This window comes from Vipera berus, assembly GCF_964194415.1.
Source record: "Vipera berus genome assembly, chromosome: 6".
Taxonomy (NCBI): Eukaryota; Metazoa; Chordata; class Lepidosauria; order Squamata; family Viperidae; genus Vipera; species Vipera berus.
The window spans coordinates 40583244-40601542 of record NC_138208.1 but is presented as its reverse complement, the minus strand read 5'-3'; positions in this window follow the sequence as shown (position 1 = coordinate 40601542).

Here is an 18299-nt window from a genome sequence, read left to right as displayed (position 1 = left end):
TTAAGTACATTCTGTTTTAGATTTCAATATGATGGTCAAAACTCTATTCTTCTTGAGTCTTATTCTGGCTTTTTCCCTTTGCCAAATCATCTTCCATGTCCTAGTTTTTGGGCCATCAAACCAGTCTCCTTGTAATATCTTGTATATTAATTGATATTGACAAAACCATCCGGTGGCTATTTTTTTGAGAGGACTTGTACCTCTAGTGGGTTGTCTCTTTATTCTTCAACGTGGTTGTTCTGAATTCTTTATCTTCTCATCCAACTGTTCTTTTTCTAAATCCTCTGGTTCCTTCTGAGTTGTATAAGAAACCTTTTCCTTTTTCCAAGTTGTTGATGTCTTTTCTGAATTTTCAAATGTCAATATTTGTTGAATAGTAGATTATTCTGTCATAGTATTTGGATGTTTCATTTTTTTCTGTTGTATTTTGTATAGATGATTCTTTAGTTGTAGTCAAAGTTTGGGCTTTCATAACTGGGCTGTCTTCTTGTTCCTTCACATAGCCTCTTAGTATTTCATTGGTTGTGGTAATAATTTGGATTAATGTTTTCAAAATAGCGAGAGTTTGTTGATCTTCATCTATAAGGAAATTTTGTTCCTGGTCTTCTTCCATATTGGTATTTTAAGCTAAAGGCTTTACACTTAGAAAATCCAAAAGAGAGTTTTTTTTCCTAGGTAGAGAACACAAAGCCTTTCACAGCTGTTGTTTCAAAGTTCTCATGGTTATGTATCTTATCTATTTCCTTGGGCAGTCAGCCAGGCCCCTTTTAAAGTTTCCCTTTGAGTCCCAAGTTCAATCTTTTCAGTTTTTCTTTTTTTGTTTCATAAGAAAGAATCCAGATTTCCAACAGAAGTAGACAATGAAAAATAGGAAATAAAAAATCTTTCAATCCACATGCTTTGAGAAATTGGGATTCAGTTACTTTTGCAACGTTTAAAATGACCCTGGGTATTTAGTCACCGCTCTTTCTGGAGGGAGGGCTAAAGTCCCCCTTCCTTCACCTCAGAGGAGAGAATGCTTAGCAGCTTAAGGAGGTACAGAAAGTAATTAGGGTGTAAAAGAGGTAGATGTCACCCAGTCTCTTCTGCGCTGCTTTAAGAGTTGCCTGGTGAAAAATGTGACTTCGGCTGTTCACAGCCTAGGGACGAGCCATAATGTCTGGTCCTTTCATCCACCAGTTTGGAGGAAATGCCAGGTCTAAAGGGAGAGTTGCAGCTCTCCCATGATCCAGCGAGTGCCCCTCCTTGCTAGTCGCCTCTTCGGGGTGACTTTTGGCCCTTTTCAGGGCCTCCCAGCAATGCAAAACTGGACTGGGGAGAGAGAGCAAGTCTCCCAGCTGTCCATAGCGGCTGCACGGCAAACCGGAAGCCCATTACTTTTTACTTATTATTCATGTGTAAAGTAGCACTATTCAATATTTAATTGAAGGCTGGGAAATATCTACCTTTCCATATGTCACTAAAGAACAACTTATAATAGATTTTATCAGCAAAGTTTATAATGAAGAATGATGGAGGGAAGGGCCAAAATTATACTTAATTTATTTAATTAAAAATAAATTTAATTTGTTCCTATGCACTTAAATATATTCATTTGAATATACACATTTAAAGAGACATGGTGCTGTAGTGGTTAGAATGCAGTATTGCAGGGTAACTCTGCCCACTGCCATGAGTTCGATCCTGAGTGGCTCAAGGTTGACTCAGGCTTCCATCTTTCCGAGATCAATAAAATGAAGACCTAAAGTATTTGGGGCAATATGCTGACTCTATAACCCTCTTGGAGAGTGCTGTAAAGCACTATGGAATGGTATATAGATCTAAGTGCTATTGCTATTTCTTGAGTTGGAGTATATAAAAAAGGATGCTCAAAACTTTTTTTTTTATTAAATACAATTATTTAAATACCAGATGTTTTTATCTTCCTTTTTAATGGAATGAAAATCTATCAGCAACTTGCAATTATATTCTACCATTTTAATTTATGAAATTAATATTTTCCAGATAAATTGGCAATTTGAAATACAGTTATTACTGGTGTTTATGGTCCTTAGTTCTCCTACTAAACCCCATTTCTTAGTATACACTCTGACCTCTCTAATTATATGTAACTGCACATGAATCATTTTTGTCCCATCCTTCTAATTTTCTTGCCCGTCTGCTTCTTGCTGTGATACATTTTCTTTGTCTTTGACAATCTATAATTACATGGCTAATTCATATTAGTGGGTGATATTCATAATACTCCCAGCTATATCTTGCCCATTTATTTATGAGTTTTACAAAGATGGAAAGGATAGATGATGAACTACAGCATGGTCTGGCAGGAACAAGAAACAATGCTCTGCAGTGGTGCCAACACCATTAGCTGAATCCACTCAGGCTACCATATCAGGAAAGGCCAGTTTAGTTGTCATAACTGGACAACCAGTTTGGTATATTGATTAAGATGTCAGACTGGAACCCCGAAAAATTGTGAGTTCTAATTCTGCCTTAGACAAGAAACCAGTTGGATGACCTTGAGTCTCTCTTCCCCCCCCCCTCTCCCTCTCCCTCTCCCTCTCCCTCTCCCTCTCCCTCTCCCTCTCCCTCTCCCTCTCCCTCTCCCTCTCCTCTCTCTCTCTCTCTCTCTCTCTCTCTCTCTCTCTCTCTCTCTCTCTCTCTCTCTCTCTCTCTCTCTCTCTCTCTCTGTCTCTCTCTCTCTCTCTCTCTGTCTCTGTCTCGTTCAGTCTTAGGAATCTTGCCATGAGTGCAAGGACTTGTCCAAGGGTTTGCAAGAAGTCAAGATGGATTTGAGATTTAAAATTATTTTGCTTATTAAAATACAAATGTTAAGAATATAATCCATTTCTACATCCAGAGGTCTCTATATCCGGTGTGGTCCCACAGTCTTGGGTACAATCCCTAGGAACTTTTAAAAATTATATCAAACATTAATGCTATAGGGAGAAACATATTACACATATAGGAAGTAGTCAGATTGATTTATAATTTATTTACATGATGTTTAAATAGGATTTACATTAAATTTAGTTTTTGTGCTGGACCTTTGTCATGTCTTTTTGAATACCTTGCTGGTTAAATCTTTCCTGTTTCAGCCTAGCCCAAGGCTATCCGCAGGCTACAGTCACAACTTACGACAGTTCATTATTTGTGCAAATTATTCAAATTGCTAATAAAGAATTAGGGAGGCTGATAAGGCCATTTCGAACTTATTTTGTTCTCATCAGTCAGTCATACCTTTTATCTGAGATTTGAACCTGGGCTAATTATATATTAGGCAGTTGTTTTAACCCCTAGGCCACAAACTGTTGTACGTTGTGACTATAGCCTGCGGATAGCCTTGGGCTAGGCTGAAACAGGAAAGAAGATTTAACCAGCAAGGTATTCAAAAAGACTTGACAAATACTTAACATACACACACACACACACACACACACACACACACATACACACACACACACACACACACACACACACACACACACACACACACACACACACACATATATATATATATATATATATATATATATATATATATATATATATATATATATATATCCAGATTTTTCCTTTTGAATATATGGTTTGCAATAAATCACACAGCAAAATTTTGAAAAGAATAAATTTCATTTTGCACTTACATTCTCCATACTCTGATATCTTTAGCAAGTTAAATCAGAATATTCACATAATATTTTAATTGGACAAATTTCTTATCTCTATTATCTCCCACTGTGATAAATTATACATGTACACACATGCCAAGAAACCATCATTTTAGACAATTATTGCAGTTAGTTGATACATTTTAACTTCTTATTCTCTAGTTGTTAGGTAACTACAAACAAAAAATGGTACAGTTTCTACTGGGTGGTTCAGGGTAAAGCTGTTTAACTATCCTGAACTCATATAACATAAACTATAGGATTGGAAGGGACCTTGAAGGTCTAATCAAGCAGCAGACTATACAATTCTGAACAAATGACTGTCCAATCTCTTCTTGATAACCTCCAGTAATGGAGCACCCATAATTTCTGGGCAAGCTGTTCCACTGGTCAATTGTTCTCATTGTCAGCAATTTTTTCTCAGTTCTAGGTTGGATCTCTCTTTAATTTCAATTTAAATTCAATTCTTTAAAAAGATACCAAGGGTCAGATTGCACTACTGTTATAAATCCAGCCTCCTCCATAACTCTGGGTTGAACTCTTCTTCACAGTGAGGTCACCTTCTAGACTCTTTTTATTGTGGGTAGCCTTTTTCTCCTAAGCATTCACTTAAACATCAGTCCTGAACAGATTGATAGGTTGATTTTTGGAATGTATGTTGTTTTTTTAGTAAAGGTTTATAATTCTTCCACTGTAGTTAGGTATAGAATACTGTTTTTTAAAAAAATTCAGAAATCATTTCTCTTCTTTTCAGCTTTCTTCTTTTTTCAGCATTGGAAATAGAGTGAGAATCATCCAGAAATTCTATCTATTCTTGACCTACGGAATTTCCTACCCCCAATGTTTCTTGTACACAATGAACAACTGTGAGAGATATATACTTGGAACATTTGTTGGTTTTCATTTGCTTATCTTTCATTCCACGGTAGCTCTATTTGTGTGGTTCTTCACTCAATATTCATTCATTTCATTTCAATCATGTTACTGTTTCATGTGTTAGTCATGCCTCTTGCATTTCATTTTTACACCGATTATGACTTCAACTACCACACATTTAACAAATTTTCTATAGAAATGGCCTGACATTTCTATTGTTACACCACTTACCTAACACACTGGCCTTGCAAATATTTTGACAAATGGGATAAAATGATCCCCATTATATAAATACTATACATTACTTCTCCATTCTTTTATATCTCATTTCTCATTTTATATATCTCATGATTGCAATTAAGTTGTTAAGATTACATCTGGAGAGATGAGTTTTCTCAATGCATGTGTACTCCTTCAGTGATGTGGAAACCAGGAACTTATAGGAGGTACTCCTGAACCTTTATATGGCACAGAAAAGGACAGTGATAGGGTCCATTCTCCCCATTCATATGAGTCATTTCTCCAACCCAAAAAACATTTCCTAAATATAGCATGTTGCACTGAAGTGCTTGTGATACATTTCTTGACAGTTTCAAGCTCCCTTCTTAGAAAAATAATCAAGGAGTGGTTATGAAGTAATTTTATCATTTTTCCCCTCTCTACTTTCTACGTTTCCATTAATTTCTCATAATAACCTGTTAGAAATAGGTGAAAATATATTCATATCAGATTTAATTTTTTAGGAATATATCTATAGAACTCACTATGGAAAAATTGTTCCACCTTCAGCAAATCTACTGATGTTCAGACAGATGCCAGTAAAACACAAAATTGAAATAGCCTCCCAGATTGTATCAAAGCCAAGATTTAGGAGCAGCCAAATCATTTCTATAGGAGGTAAAATCAAGTGGCTCATCTCATCTTACTGCTCCTGGATCTCACTTCTACATCATGTAACTGCATATAGGGTCCTACTGTAGAGCAATCAACTTGCCAGTGGGATCATGAAAAACAACAAGGTAGTTCATTAAAGTGAGCATAGTAATACAAGCAGTTTAATCTTAAGGGGCAGGGGATATTTATTTTGTAAAAGTGATCGGGTAGAACAAGACACTGTTTGTTGTTGTTGTTGTTAATTGCGAAGTCGTGTCCGACCCAACGCGACCCTATGGACAATGTTCCTCCAGGCCTTCCTGTTCTAAGACACTGTTTAGAGATTGGCAAAAAATAGCACTAGTTATCTGACTATTCTTTGTAACTGCCTGTAGGCTAGAAATGTCAAATGATGATTGACTGTCGTTACTTTCTGAGGTCTATATACTTGAAAACATAATAGATACATCCTCAGAGTATTTTAATGTCTTTGAACTGTCAAATGGAGAATGTATGAATTCTGCTTGCTTTTTGTAGAATCATATCAAATATGGAAAGGCTGGTCATGTGGAAATGCTCACTGTCTTACAATTTATTTATTCTACTAGAGTTGTGCCACAGGTGGCATGCAGAGCCCTCTTTGTGGGCACACGCACCGTTGCCCCAGTCCTAGGCCTTCAGTCCCGTCCATGAGCAACCTGCATCAATACCTGTGCAGGGTAAGGTTGCCACGCCTGCCCCCGTCTCCCCAAGCATTTTTTTTACTAACCTGCCTTTCAGCTGCATTCCGTTTCTCCGTTCGCTTCTCAGCCTTCGCCATGTGTTTGTGGGACTATGGGTTAAAAAGATCGCAAGATCTCAAGAAGTTAGAAAGTCTGATGGAACATTTTTTTTTACCTATAGTCCCACAAACATGCAACGAAGGCTGAGAAGTGAACAGAAAAATGAAATGCAGCTGAAAAATGCTTGGGAGGCAAGGGCATCTGGGTGGGGGTGGGCATGGTAAACTTACTCTGCATGGTGGCAGGAGGGTGGGACGTGCGCCCTCCCCATGCCAGGACAGCCCCTGCAGCCCTGGGGTGGTCGTGCTGAGTAGTGGTGGGCAGGGTGTTGAGGTGGGGGCCGGCAGGCCAACCAAAGCAGCAGGTGGAGCACCAGAGGATTGGGGAGGGAGGGTGCTGAAGTGGGTGGTCGGGCCATTGGCAAGAGCAATGTGGTTGAGCGGAAAGTGGCCTCAGGACAAGTAGGGCAGGTAAGGAAAGAAATCCTCGCTCCCCCAGAAATTGCCTTTCTTTCTTTACCTGATTTCCAGCCCCATGCCATTGCTCCTTCACAATCCGCCGGCGCCGCTGTGTGCAAGGAAACGAAGGGGGTTTTGGGGGGAGAAAAAAGGTCAATCAATTCCAACTTCTTGTGAAAGATCACAGAGTTTGAATTGATTGATTGACCTTTTTTCACCAAAAAAAAATCTTCCTTTGTCTCCTTGGATGTGGCGGCAGTGGCAGATTGTGAAGGACCAATGGCACAGGGCTGGAAGTCAGGTAAGGAAAGAAACGCAATTTCTGGGGGGAGCAAGGATTTCTTTTCTTACCTGCCCCACGTGTTCCAAGGCCGCTTTCTGCTCAGACGTTCTCTTCTCTGACACTTGTTCTACTTGTTCCACAGCTGCTTTCGGCTGAGCCTCATTGCAGCAGCAATACGGGAGGCAGCATCACACCAAAACCAGCCGTTTGCCACCTCCTGCCCAATGCTGCTGCCATGAGGCTGTGGGACAAGCCAGGTAGCAGTAAGAAACCTGTTTATTGGTTCCTTACCACCACCCGGTTTGTTCTGCAGCCTCATTGCAGTGGCATTGGGTGTGACGCATGAGGTGGCAAATGGCCACAGCCAGAGGCAAACAGCCACGATGCATGAGGTTGCGCTGAAACTGGCCATTTGCCACCTCTGCCCAGTGCCGCTGCCATGAGGCCACAGAACAAGCCAGGTGGTGGTAAGAAACGGGTATAGTGGTTCTTTACCTGCCCCCTGCCTCACCTTGCCTCACCCCTCAGGACTAGCCTCCTGCCCACTGTCCCACTTGCCAGAAACCTCCTGGATCTCCCCCAACCCTGCCTGGCCCCCACAGGCGTCCCTCCCCATGAGCAACATCGAGGTGGCCACACCCACCCCAGCCACACCCACTCAGTCTGCCGTGACCACCACAGCCATGCCCATCCAATGGGCCACGCCCACCCAATGGGCCACACCCACCCAATGATACATAAGTGGGTTTTCAGTTGCAGTTTGTGCACTCGGTCTCTAAAAGGTTCTCCATCACAGTACTAGAGCATAAATGATGGATGTAAGCCATCCAGCTGTTCATCAGGTATCATTGCACGTTACCTTGTTCAACATAACTGACTGCTACTTGTGATGGTCTCAGATTATAGCTCTAAAACTATTGGAGCACTGCAAAAGAATTGATAGATCAATGGCACCCAAAAACACTCTTTGATATATATTGAAGTCTAAATGGTAAGAAAATGAAAGAGAACCACCCAGTTGTGGTTTAGCTACTACAAAAAAATCAAGATGATTTTTATATATTAAGCTAGGCTCTGTGCAATTGAGCTATATTTCTAGCAGGAATATCAGTCACAGAAAAGAGAGGGAGGGGGGAGATAATGGTATTAATTCTAGCCTGTCTGAAGAACTTGCATCTTCAGCAAAATCTATTTACAGTCTTCAAAGTGAAATTGAGTCTATTAGAGGCAGCATATAAATAAATGATCAAGTTTAACTGAAATGCTTAAATATCCATAAGTACAGAATAGCTTGAAAAGAAGAGATTATTAAGGTTAACTCTTGTGAGATAAGAGGTTGAGAAACTTGACACACAACAAGATTATTATTACTACTTTAAGGTAAAAATCATTACTGTAGGTGGAAATTTAATTTGTTCCTAAATAAAAAGATTGATTTTTCCCCCTCCTTTATGTTTTACAGAATATATTTTCTCACTGAGATAACTTCAGATTAAAAAGAGAGAACTTCAGTGGATTCGTGCTTCTTTATAGTTATGTATGTAAAGCTGGCAAAAAATACACTCAGCTTTTCATTTTTTATGTGATGCTTTGCATAGTTTGGCAAAGTCTGCAATGCTAATGCTATTGCTAATACTAGCAACACACAAATTCTTCGGTACCATCTATTTATTGAAATCAAACCCACCATTCTTTTATGAATTTTTAAGAAATCAGTGACAGAATTAGATTGAACAGGAAGAAAAACTTAGTTATTATTCAACATCTGAAGGATATAAGAATCATTATGTCCCAAGAGAGAAATCTTGTTTTGATTGCAAAGAAAATAAATGTCTAAATTATCCACAGTAACAGTTGACTTTAGTAGCATCCTACAGTAAAAGATTATATTTGTGGTAAAAATAAATATTGTAATCATCACTGGTAGATATTCTTTGGGATTAGACAGAGAGAATGAGAAATCAAAATACTGATGGACTACCTATTGAATTTGTATTCATTTGGGATAAATAAGAACTTTAGCTGTATTTCTTCTGTTGCATTTATACATCTTAATTGCTCAATTGACTAAAAAGGGGTCAGTTAAAAATTCATTAATAATGATTTCTGATAGGAATTTCATAATATCTTCATTTATGGGATAAAAGCAATGTGAGGACTAAACATGAGTTTGAAATAACTAACTGAATTATTCACCTTCTAAAGCAAGAGTGTTTTGTATTTGGCCTTGTGTTAGGGATGCTGAGTAATTTTGCTGGATTGCCATTTTTAAGCAAACTGAAATGTTTCAAAACTTATAGGCTCCTTATATTTCAGATTCCTCCCTTTTCACAATTCTGTAATTCATTTCTTAGATAAAAATTGTCCATAAAACCACACATAAATGCATACAGAAAGCTGTAGACAAACAATTTTTATTTAAAAAAAGTACAAAAATGAATATATTTTAGAGAAAATGGTATACCAAAATGGTAGTATTTTGGAAATGTGCACATGTTTGTATGTAATGCATGAAAGCAGGTATGAATACATCTATTGCTTTCAAAACAGCCTATCACTTCTACTGTTGAACAGAAATATTTGGTAATTTGTAAAATTACTTGTAAAATTGTCTGAAATTCTACTGAGCACTGAAATGAAACAGGCTTAAGGAGAATAATCTTTTGAGTTTGAAGTAGAACATAGATCTTCTGAACTATGTAGTTTAATAAAGCATTATCTGAAGACTTTGGAGTAAATCTATAAATTAGAAAAAAGAAGTCAATGTGTCTAATAATTAAGAATAGGTAAATCATTCATGTTTTCACAGTTTGCAATAAATGTACATAATTCACATTTCCAGAACCAATATGTAAAGCAAAATATATGTTTATGTTGGTACCCTTATGAAACATTCAGTATTATTTTCCAATAAAAAATACCCTACATGGGTCTGTCAGGACACAAAATATGTATAATAAAATTTCAGGTAACATACAAAATGGCTCAAGTGAAGACTCTTGTTAATGAAGAATTAATAGACTAATATCTTCAAGCTTCTTTGCAAACCATAAACATGAAACAAACACATCCTTACAAAGAAAAATCAAATAGCATGAGTGTATAGTTCATTCCATTAGAAGCCATTGTCCATTCTATTACGCTAGACATCTTGCATTCCTCCCCATGGCTATAATGTAATATCAGGAAGTATCATATGAGCTCCTTATTATATTAATGCTAGCACCATAATTTTTAAAGACTCTACAGTGACAAAGATTACAGCTTTGCAAACCACACTTAAAAAAAAAGCAAAAAAACTCCCAGGCAGCATTGCTCATTAGGATTACTAGCATGAATCCATCTTCTTATACCCTGTGCTCAAGAGTCACTAAGGATTCAAAGAAAATTATTTCCACACAAATCAATAAAAGTGATTTGTATTTGGCATTCAGTTCAAATCACAAGAATAAATAAATTCTATAAAATGAGACACCAGCAGAAAAAAGGGGGTGGGGATGGAGAGAGAAAGCATAATGAACACTATGTAAAGATGAACACTGATTAAAACTTGAAATCATCTAAAAAGCAATTAGTGTGCACAAAACAGCCTCCTTGAGGGACCCTTGGCTCTTGACACAATTTACTAAGGTAGCCTGATTTTTTTTCCCCATATGACTTTCTCCTATAAAAGAGAGTTTAGCTAAACTACCACTCATAATTTTCCATACAAACAACTGAACTTTTCTGTCTCTTATGTCAGGGCTTTTCAACCTTTCAACTCATTGTACCACTTTTAAGATATGGCAACATCCGAGTACCACCTGTCGCCTAGCAAGGTGTCAAAAACTTGACAAAAAAGGGAAAAAATGATGAAGTACAGGTAGTCCTCGACTTACAACAGTTCGCTTAGTGACTGAAGTTACAATGGCACTGAAAAAAGTGCTCCCCTAGCCACAGCTGAGCAAGACACCTGCCTGCCCACCAGGCGGTGCTCTTTCTTCTGTCCCAGGTTTTCATTGTTGTGAGCATATCTGTTGAGGATTGGCAGCAGGGGTGGGGTGGGGTGGGGTGTTTGGTTTTTATTCCCCCCGTCTGCTGGGTGGTTGCAGCAGGTTTTGGTCACTTCACATGACCGTGGGACACTGTGACCATCATAAATATGAATCAGTTGCCAAGCATCTGAATGTAAATCACAAGACCCTGGAGATGCTGCAACATTCCAACTGATCGGCTTCTGGGCTCAGCAGAAGCACTAGGATTAGTGCTGCTTTCTAGCTGATTGATGCTTCTTCAGGGCTCAGCAGAAGCACCAGGATCAGCGCCAGGCTCCAGCTGGAGCCTGGTGCTGATCCTGGCACTTCCACTGAGCCCTGACAGCCCTGATTGCTCCAGCAATCTCTCGCTCAGGCTTGTGCAGTGCTGCCACTGGTTCAGCTCATTCCCCTCCCCCACTACCACTTTTCTAGGATGGTCGCGTACCACCTGCCAGGTGCCAACGTACCACTGGTTGAAAAGCCCTGTCTTATGTCATTTAAGATTTCATTAACGTCTGTAAATACAAAATGTAACTGACTGATTTTACAAAATCACTTACTGTTTTTAAAAACCTGGAATAATACGAATTTACTAATAATAAGGACTGAACCAGTGTACTGATAGTTGTTAAACCACTCTATGAAAGAAAAAGAAATATTTATTTATTTTAAAATTTGTATGGCTGGCCATCTTAAAACACAACTTCCACTGTGTCACAACAATAATAAATATGTATTTAAAAAGCTATTTAAAAACCCAGGGCTTCATTCATTCCCTTGGGGTGCTCTGCAACCAACTCCACACATTCTCACTCTTTCTTACCTGGGTAAACAGCCAGGTCCTGATGGCTTTCTGAAAGGGTGAAAGCGTGGATACCAGCTGGATTACTAGGTAGACACTGTTCCATAAGGTTGTTATAGAAAAGAGAAGCTTCCATGGTCCCACTAGATTGCAAGATTTCAGAGAAGGGACCTATATGTTAGAAGGACCAGATACTGTCAGGAAGAGGCAGTCCTGCAAATAACCTGGTCCCAAGACATATGAGACTTTAAAGCATCTTGAATTTAACCAAGAAGGAAACTAGGAGCCAGTGTAGCTCACATAACAGGTGTAATGTGGGTGAACCTAGGAACTTTCAATTTAGTGTGTGCTGCTGTCTTCTGGACCACTTGTAGTTTCTGAATGGTTTTCAAGAACAGCTCCTTATAATATTTTGGGATAACATAACTTAAAAGCTAGGAATGGGGAGAGGGGTGTAATAAAAGGACAAAGAATACAACTGGGATTTAGTGTATATCACAAAAAGAAGAATATGAAATATACAAGAATGTATAATTATAAATAGAGAAAATTATATAAGAATTCAATAATCTGTTTGTCCTGTTTTTTATTACCTGTAACTCCAGTGTCATCTTTAACAGCAGCATGGAGTGCATTTCAGTAATCAAAATAAGAAGTTATCAGAGCAGGTAGACTAAGCTGTAGGTGATAGAAAACTAACTAAATCTAACTAAAAACACACTAGTTCACTGATGTCATGCCGGGACAATAACACAGTGACAATAACAAAACAGAAAGCGTTGGCTCCTTCATATAATCTGCAACTGTCTGTGTAACTCAAAGACTCAGACTTAGAAACAATCACTAATAGAACATTCATTTATTGGATTTTTGGTTCAGTTTATTGCACTTGTTCAACCCATTATGCACCCAGGTAACAGTTAAATATCTGCATAATTGTATCTTGACATCAGAATCAGAGTAGACATCATCTGTCTACTGATAAGATAAAATTTCTGGTGGTCTCAACAATGACTTCAATCGAATATTTTTAAAAATGGGAAAAATGAGTTCTGTAGCTTTCCAGTGGATGCTGTTATCTGGCAGAAATCTCCCATAGTTTGGAATCAGTCTGCAGCTATAAGTAGAACCACAGTAAAGTTATGCTTACAATTCTCAACCTACCAGCTCAGTTCAAGGACTTACTGTGATTAATGATGTCAAAAGCTGGCCACATTTTTCATCTTCCATCATGTCCTAGTTGAAGGGAATTGGTCCGAAAGTAATAGAAAAAAAACCTCAAAGAAGCCTTCCAATTCCCTCCTTCCTGAACTATGAGAAAAATAAAATCTCCCCAAAAATGTCTCCTGGGAAACCTTGTCTTAACTGATTTACCCAGTATGAGTTGAAGAAAAGAAGTCATTAAATATGAATGTTAGTAGCTCCTTTTGGGGAGTTTATTAAGATGTCCAAGGAAGCCTGCCAGTGGTGTGAGATTTGCTCTTACATGAGCTCACATGCATTTTTTCTTGAAATGCTAAACACTGACAATGACTAGGTAGTTATGCTTGTTTATTTTCTTAATTCATCCTAGAAATCGTCTACCCAAGAACTGTATTAACTTTTATGAACTCCTGAAGTCCTGTTCATGAATAAGGACAAATGTTAGAGAAAAACCAGTCGAAGTCAAAAATGTATTATGATTTAGACCTTCTTTTGTGCTTCCTTTCCATGAAACTTAGAGTAATTGAGTTTTGCTTGCATGAATGCCTGATGAAAGTGACTTTGAATCTGGAGAGTCTGAATATGCATTCAATATGGTTTTCTATTTAAAACATTGGTGGGCAGATTTCAAGCTTGCAATATCTACTGTACTGGGATTTTTTTATTAGTATCTTGAAATTCGCCAAATTCCAATTAGAGTCAGGTGTAAAGACTGTTAAAGCAAAAAGATACTTGCTAAGTATTAAAGAGCTGGGAGGAAAAACTGATGCCTGAAAATTATGATCGATGGCAGAATAAAGCTCACAAGCTTTTTTTTTATTGAAAAGTTTTAAAATACATTTTGTCTTTAGCAATCCCCCCTCCCCCTCCCCTACCTATCCCTCCCTACCCCTCCCCCCCTTTCCCCCCTCCCCCCCCGACTTCCCAGAGCTAAGTACAGGGTATAAAAACAAAAAAAAACAATCATAAGCATCCATTTGCTACCAATAATAAATTCTTAAATCTATCACTCTCTAGCTCGTATAAGATAACTACAAGCAATACTAATATTTCATATATATAAAAAAAAGAAAATAGAAAGGAAGACCTATTCAAATGCTAAGTGAAACTTTTTAGTCCCATATTTGTTCTGGATATATTCAATCCATTTTTCCACTCCATAATATAACGTTCTTGCGAGTGATCTTTCAAATAAGCCGAGATCTTTGCCATTTCTGCCAGGTCAGAAACCTTTAAAGTCCATTCTTCTATAGTCGGCAGTTCCTCCTTCTTCCAATATTGACCTATTAAAAGTCTTGCTGCTGTAATTAAATTCAACATCAACTTAGTGTCCACAACAGTAGCATCTGTAATTATGCCCAACAAAAACAATTGCGGACAAAACTTTATCCTTTGCTTGAAGATCTTCTGCATATTCCACCAAATTTTTATCCAAAAAGCCTTGACCTTTTTGCAGGTCCACCATATGTGAAAATATGTTGCATCTTCGCCAACACACCTCCAGCATTTTGGCTGATAATTCGGATACATACTTGCAAGCTTTTTAGGATCTAAATGCCATCTATAAAACATTTTATAAAAGTTCTCTCTTAGATTTTGAGCTTGTGTGAATTTTACATTCCTCACCCAGATCTTTTCCCACGTGTCCATTGTAATAACTTCTTGGATATTCTGGGCCCATTTTATCATACAGTCTTTAACAAGTTCTGTTTCTGAGTCAATTTCTATCAATGCAAGATATATCCGTTTGATATGTGCTGGCCCCTGATTTCTAACTTGCTTTATCAAATTTTCATCAGTCATTGCAAAACCAATTTTCTGATCTTCTTTCCACCTGGCCCGTAACTGAGTATATTGAAACCAAGTTTGAACAATCTTCTCATCTCGCAAGAGGTTGTACGGCTTCAAACACCAGACATTTCTTTCCAAGCTTAAAATCTCCTTATACGTAGTCACATCATGTTTGAAGCCAACATTTATGTTTTCTATTGCGTGCTTTGGGATTGCCCATAACGGCATCTTGTAATCTAACTTATGTCTATACTTCTTCCAAACTCTCAACAATGCCTGTCTTAAAATATGCACTTTAAACACATTATCTACCTTCTTATCATACAACAAATATGCATGCCAGCCAAATAACAAGTCATGGCCCTCAAGATTTAATAATCTCTCTTGTGTCAAATTAATCCAATCACTTATTCCTGCTAACGCAGCAGCTTCATAATATAATTTAAGATTGGGCATTTTAAGACCACCTCTTTCACGAGTATCCTGCATAATCTTAAATTTAACACGTGGCCTTTTCCCTGCCCAAACAAATTTATTGATACCCCGTTGCCATTCTTCCAAATTAGAATCTTTCTTAAGAACCGGTATCATTTGAAATAAGAATAAAAATTTAGGCAGGACATTCATCTTCACTGCTGTGATTCTTCCCAACAAAGACAATTGCAATTTTTCCCAAACTTTAGCATAAAAAGCTCACAAGCTTTTTATGCTAAAGTTTGACACCAATATTGCTTTACTGGTCTGATAAACCTTATTTAGGGAATGGCAAGAACATTTTAGTTCATCCTATTGTTAGACCATTGAAGACAGAAACCCTTACTGATATACTCAAGATCATCCTGATATCTATCAATTGATCCAGATCTATTTTTGCCCATTTCTGTTATCTAGGATAACAGTGAATTAATACAAAGGAAGAATTAATCTGTGTTATATAAAACCAATATAACAATAACCAAACACCACATAAAATATTACCAGAGCATTTATAAAGTATAAATGATAAATATAATGCACCAATTAGGAAGGGAAGGCTAGTTTATAAAACTGAGTTTTCAAATATCATTTAAAACAACTCTGCTAGGATGTCAATTGTACAACTGAGAACTTGTAAACTCTATTTCTGGCTGAGTCTCTTTTCTGGGGGCACTCAAAGCAGATGCTAAAAATATGAAGTGAGCTCCCATTTGTTAGTGCAATAATATGTTCTCCTCATGAAGGTTGTATTTTATCCATTTCTCTTTTTGCTGAAAAACAATCATCAACAATTTCTTTTTCAATGATAAACCAGGCTTGGCTCAAAAACCACAAACCCAAGTTTTCTATTCTCTTGCAAACCTTAGAGATATCTTCTTATGCAAATGCCCGCTTCTAATTATTTTATACATAAACACATCAAAATAAGGTTATCTATGTTCTTATATTTAGTTTATTTCTATGGTGATAAAGTAGTATCATTCACTTATCAAATGGTATCATACAACTGCCATATTAATGCACAATCCAACAGAATATAAATAAACTAAATAGTTTAGTGAAATGTGAGTTTTCTATTAATAATTTTTATTATGGCCTTTGGACAATCAACAAATACAGAAAATGCCAGAAAAGGAAGTTTAACATGGGAAAAAAATAGATTTGAACAAATGATTCATATAATATAGATTTGGTTGCTAAATGTTTAAGGAAAAGAAATGGAATATTTAATTTAATAGCAAATGTATTTATAAATTTAAATTTATATCCAATTGGCAAACATTATTTTATCTGATTGAAGTAAATAACTAATACTGTATCAGTATTAATCATATATGGTACTCAACTGCTTTGAAACTCATCAAATTTGGTACTCAACACATTTTGAAGTGAAAATTTTGTCCCAGTACTTGTTTTTTGTTTGGTACTCAATGTGTAAGCTAGAACTTGTCTGTGTCAGCTACTTGTGACTCACTACTTTATTCCTTATGGGAAAAAATTGTTTGGTACTCATTATTTTTGGTACTCTGAGTGCTTCCCAGAACCAATTAACAATGAGTACTGAGGTACCATTGTAATTTACTTGAATTGATAGTGATGGGTGATCACCTACATTCCTCTTCTAGGAATGAATCAAGCAATTACTTGTCCCAATTGGAAAAAAATGTATTTTTCCCAAGATCTGTTTAGATTAAATCAAATCTGGGAATGAGTTTTAGCAAGTTGGTCTCTCTTAGTTTCAATTAAATTGGACCTTACTCTGTGATTTGAAGACAAGAGGAGATAGAAAAGATAAATGGATTTGTATCCTTCCTCTCTTGATGCAAGATGCTGATGCTGTTTCCATCCACTCTTATATACAGTTTGAGTGGTGCTGGGTAGTGCCTGATGGGGTAGAGCCCACTCCATCTGGCACTAAAGATGTTAAAGTCCTGACTCTTGGGCCTCTATGCACCCAAAACCATTTGGTCTTGCCAGGGTTCAGTCAAAGCCTTTGTCCCCTATCTAGTCCTCCACAGCCTCCAGACACTGTGAAAGGGCAGCAACAGCATCGCTTGTATAACCAGGGATGGAAATATAGAGTTGGGCATCATCCACATACTGCAAATACCTCAACCCCATGGCAATAGATGATCTCACCCAGAGGCTTCATGTAGATGCTAAAAAGGAGTAGAGAGAGTACTGAGCCCAGTGCCACAAGATAGTGGCTGAGGGCTGGATTTCTCACTCCCTATTAATACCAATTGGGACCAGCCATGGAGAAAGAAGCCGAACCAGTGCAAGACTGTGCTGCCCAGCCCCCATAGCCAGTCCAAAAGGATACCGTGGTCAAGTTTCCACTGATGTCAGCTGAAGACAGACTTGGGAAAATGTTTCTCTCTTCCCCAGATCTGAATTCTACCAGCTGGTGGGTCCAAAAGGACTGAATGCTACCCTGTAGAGGCAGCCCCTGAAAGACGAATGTTTGAGGACCGCAGCTAGCCGGTAGCTGGACTGCTGGTCCCAACAGAGCCCCTGGAACCAGCAGGAAGAAAGGCAGATCGCAGGAAATGCTGTTCAGCAGAGACAAAGACTTCTAATCTGAATGCAAATAGCTGAGCTAGGTGAGAAAATTCCTTCTACTCTCTTTACAAGCCAAGACCTTTAGCGGATAGCACCTTTTCAGCCTCAGGGAGCGAAGCCCTTAGTCTAGGGAGGGGGTGGAATTTTTCTTCTTTTATTCCTCCCCCCCCTTCCAATTTACAAGTGGTGGTTTAAGCTTCTGGCAAAGTGAAAATGAAACAATCCTGTTTCTGACTAGAAGTTTGGGAAAGCTTTTGCTTTTATAGAATTGGGTGTTTTGTGTGAAAACCACCACAACTTTCACTTTTTACTTTTACTTCTTAAATTTATTTATTTTTTGGTTTCAAATTTGTAAGTTTTTTTTTTACTTTCCCTGCAAAAGGGTGGGATTGGATAGCTAATGCCATCTAGTGGTGAAACTTGAAAATTTCATCCACCCTCGACTTCCGGTGGCGACGCGGCGCCGAAGACAGCCGCCTTCGGGCTGTCCGCTCCGCAGCTGTGT